Source organism: Triticum urartu, chromosome 3 (genome assembly GCF_003073215.2).
Source record: "Triticum urartu cultivar G1812 chromosome 3, Tu2.1, whole genome shotgun sequence".
Lineage (NCBI taxonomy): Eukaryota > Viridiplantae > Streptophyta > Magnoliopsida > Poales > Poaceae > Triticum > Triticum urartu.
The window spans coordinates 382,458,080-382,462,940 of NC_053024.1; the positions used below are offsets into that span (position 1 = coordinate 382,458,080).

General features: G+C 38.0%; 1 long non-coding RNA gene across 2 annotated transcripts; it reads right to left on the bottom strand.

The window, feature by feature from the left end:
- Positions 1 to 2,100: 2,100 nt before the first annotated feature.
- Positions 2,101 to 4,173, bottom strand: LOC125548387. Of its 2 annotated transcripts, none has more exons than XR_007301061.1 (2): positions 3,628 to 4,173; positions 2,101 to 2,446 (listed from the first exon to the last, which is right to left on the bottom strand). It is a non-coding gene; the product is annotated as an uncharacterized LOC125548387 (long non-coding RNA). The 2 variants fall into 2 exon arrangements; XR_007301060.1 differs by having other exon boundaries at positions 2,101 to 2,449.
- Between the last annotated feature and the right edge of the window lie 688 nt (positions 4,174 to 4,861).

Sequence of the window (4,861 nt, forward strand, 5' to 3'; positions counted from 1 at the left end):
TGCGATCGAAAATACGATTCATGTTTTTTGTATGAAGAAAAAATTGAAAACTATTCTTAAACCGCTTACATTTTGCCAAAAATTCAACTTGGGTCGTGGCCGTCGTGTGCACAGCTTTCCAACGGTATATTGCAAGTCTCATTTGGACAATGTTGCGGGAAGTTCAACCTTTCACCAAGGGAAGTTCAGGTCAAACAACTCAGACAGTAAAATTGCAACAGACATAAGTTCATCACGTCCCGAGAGCAAAATCTGACAACGAGCGAGATTCCTATTTAAAACGCGCATTTAGTTGCTAAAAACCGTTTCCAGCTTACACTTACATCACATAGAACACAACTGACCAGAATAATTCGCGCGGGGAGACACGGTTGCGAAGATAGCCCGAAGGTTGGGTTCCTATAGGAGTAGGATTTTCTACAAGTGCTTGCCACAGAACTAGTTAAGGGATTCAACAGTGCAAAAGTTCTCAAAAATTCTGAAAAAATACTAAACCAACACACCTATAATATAACATGATCTCATGGAGGGGTTAGAAAAATAAGATTGTATGTGCCCTTGACAAAAAAACAAATAGTTCAGTATATATTTATGTCGCAGTGAGGATCATCTTATTACATTAGAGAGATGCTCCCATATTTATTTCATATTTTTTGATAACTTTTAAACCATTAAATGTTTAGCGACCCTTAACTAGTTCTGTGGCAAGCTATGATAGACACAGTTTTACCTATATGTATATATATGTATGTATGTGTGTGTGTGTGTGTATATATATATATAGTGATACTATTCATCACCCAGGGGGTAGAATAAGTTATTCTTCATTCAAGGTAATTTTATGATCGTTTCATAAATAAATTACATTTGAAATACAAATAGTTACCTTCATATTGATTCAGTATGTAAAATTTGGCATAGGAAAGGAAATATATAGGTTATAAGACCAGAAAATTCGCATTTTATGCAAAATTTACACTATATTTTGACGTTTGTAATTTTACATGACATAAAATAATTTTTACCGCGAACATATATTTTCTTACATCCCCTTTTTAGTCTGAAATAAGACAAATTTACGAAACGTAAAATTACAGTGTGTTGATGTTAAAAAAGAGAGGGTGAAGAATAACCATTCCTCACCTAGAGTGACGAAAATAGTCAATCTAGGGGTAGAATAAGTTATATATATATATATATATATATATATATATATATATATATATATATATATATATATATATATATATATATATATATATATATAAGAATACATCCTACCACCCGGTGGTAGTTACCCCACATATCTTATATACTACCATATGGTACTATATATACTACTTTATTATTTTAAATATGTTCATATATTATATCTAAGATATTTCAAAGAAAGTTACATGAAAAAAATTGCATATGAGCACATAGTTTTTGTTATATTTGTGAAATACGTACATATTTGTATGTAAAAAGAACATACTCAAAATATGATACATACTACCTACCAATTAGTATATATATCACCTAAACATTCTTATATGGGCAACGCTAGCCATCAGACTACTGATAATTTCATTATATCAGACTAGTCATTGGCCATTGGATTAGAAGCAGGATGCACGACCGATCTAATAGTTTAGGCCCACACAGAATTAGTTGCTGCCGCTAATTAAGTGCTCTGTAACTGCTCCTGCAACCCACGCTGGGTTTACTCTTTCCATCCCTTTTTCCTCCTAGGAGGTTGCTTCCTTGTTGCATGCTTCGTTAAATCACGTCACAATACGAGATTTTCATGCACCCATGTGATGGATGCATTACATTTTTTAGATGGATGGAAGCATTACTTGTGATAACCAAATACACATTTTTCTTTTACGAAACATATACCTTAAATTCATATATTATAAATCATGTAAATGATGCTTTGATTCGTGATGATAAATCTCGAAAATACTACTTTACTTGATTATTTCTATTCTATAACGTATACAGTATTGTGCTTCCATTGTATTACAATTCTGTTCTGTTGAGAAGAATATTTGCTTCAAATGTGTTTCTGCCGAAAAGAAAATTTGCTTCTACGGAAAATAAGATTTATTTCTCTTTAGCAAAAAATCACATCCAACGTTAACCTACACTTTTTTTACAATCATGCAAAATTTTGTTTCCACCCACTGGAATCCAATAGAACATAAAGTTGCATCTGACAAACATAAAAATGCTACTTTTATATGTGATATTGTTTCCAAGGAAATGAAAATTACAATCACAATTCAGAGTGAGCCTGAACCAGTTCAAGCAACGTCTCTCCCAGCTTTTTCTGGCTGTCATCACCCTCTCCCCTATTGTAGCTCCGATGATGTTCAGCAGGTGCTATCGTGAACTACGCTTCAGCTGACGCATACCACCAAACATAGCCTCCACTACGAATACAGATACAGTATGATGTCTGCTGAAAATAGTTGTATGAAGCAAGATATTAGAAATAAGATAGCTTGTTCGTTTAACACGGTACAATTTGCAGGAAGCATTAAATTTTGGGAACTCAATATAATAGATCTTTCTATGAAGCAGAGATCATCGATAATAGATAATAAACTAAGTTTGGCACCAACAAGAGGATGCATCCTTGTGTCGACAACATACAAACTGAGCTGATTATTGGGTGATGAATGGATTCACCTTTTATTGCGAGACAAAAACAATGATTACAATGTAGAAGCACCCAGGTGAGAAGCACGAAAAAGTGCACAGGGTACATAGACAGTGCCATATGGAAGCATGGAATATTGAAAATAAAATGAGAACAAATAGGGCTCTGTGGAGGCATATTTATGGGAGTAACACACAGTTCGGGAAATAAGAGTAAGTATGAATACATGGGAACTCCAGATAACTCGTCGTGGAATGAAGCATAGAAATTTGATAATGAATAATCAAACAAAGCTTGCAAGCAACATGCAGATGCATCTTCTATGTCGCTGACATTCGAATAGAAAGAATTTTCAATAGATAAATACAAGAATTTTTAATAATGAACCAACTACATTTTTTCATGCTTCTTACCCTGGTGCTTCTACATAGTAAGCATTTTTCTAGACGGTCAAAACAAAATGCTTACAATGTAGAAGCATCAAGGTAAGAAAAAAAGAAAATGCAGTTGGTTCATTATTAGTGATAGGTGGAAGCATAAAAGTTTGGAAATGAAACAAAAAAATGCGGCCAACTGTGGAGGCACTTTTGTGGAAGCTCCATATACAATAAGCAACAAAAGTTGTTTATTCAACAATTCTCATATACGTACACTGGAAGCACTGAAAATTGAAATTAGGGAATTGACTATGATTGTCTGTTATTACGTGAATTAACTACGATTCTTTGTATACATAGCTATGGATGATCGAATTATCTAAATAATAGGCCCAGGGTCATCCTCCTTTTTGAAACAAAAAATCTAAATAATCCAATAACAAAATTGTTCGGTGAAAAATGACCTAATACATGAACAGAACAATTTAGCGCCCAATGAACGTAAAAGTACTTGGCAGTTGGCAGATAGTACATTGCACAGAAAATTTATTTGGCAATTACAAATCAATAAAATTGACGGCTATCGACGAAGTGCAGTACCTTCCATCCTGAGATTTGTCCCTTAAAAATTGAGGGCGATCGACGCAGGTTCTACGTCCGGCCGGTGCTACTCGTGCAGCCGATTCAGCCAACTCGAACCTGCCCAAGCGCCAACCACCAAAGAGATGGGGGGCTCGACCCTCTAATGCCGGGATGGCGCACCTGAGATGTGCCCCGAGGGCAGTCCGGGGTTCACGTCGGTGGAGAGGAACCCCGAGGTCGCATCGGTGGAGAGAAAGATGGAGTATGGAGGGGCATGTACCGGATCTGTACGGTGGGGTGGTTGTGTGCTCGAAGACGAGGAGGAAGCAGCCGATGTGTGACGCAATCAGAGTGGTCACGACGACGCGGTTGACGGCAAGCTCCGGACGACGCAGTTGACGGCAAGCTCGGGGAAGGCGCGTGCGATGCGAGAGGACGAGGGGATTGCGGGAGAGTAATTAGTGGGGTTGGGGCTGATGGGATTTTCCTTTTTTCTTTGGGAGTACGAACAAATTGGTGAAGTTGTTTGTACACCATCAGATCCAATGAAAATCTATGATAGTTAATCAGTCTGGCGATTTGCTTCCCATCATACTACTGATTGAAAGTGTTTCCCTTCTTATATAGTACATACTACACGCACATACTCTCGGTTTCGATAAATACTACGTACAACATACAAAACGCAAGTGGTGGTAACTATCACTTCTTGTAGGAAACATTTGTCCTATATAAAATGGTCTAGAAGTATTTAGAAAATTTTATATTTAATTTAAATATCAACGGACATAAAAAGGCCAAGAGGTGGAGGGAGTTATGGGTCATGAAAGGCCATAAGGAAGTGCCCCCCTTTCCATATGAGGGGGCCAACTTGTTGGGGAACATAGTAATTTTAAAAAAAAATCCCTACGCACATGCAAGATCATGGTGATGCATAACAATGAGAGGGGAGAGTGTTGTCTACATACCCTCGTAGACCGTAAGCGGAAGCGTTATGACAACGCGGTTGATATAGTCGTACGTCTTCACGATCGACCGATCCTTAGTAACGAACGTACGGCACCTCCGCGTTCAGCACACGTTCATCTCGGTGACGTCCCACGAACTCGCGATCTAGTAGAGCTTCGGGGAAGACCTTCGTCAGCACGACGGCATGGTGACGGTGTTGATGAAACTACCGACGTAGGGCTTCGCCTGAGCACCGCTATGATATGACCGAGGTGGATTATGGTGGAGGGGGCACCGCACACGG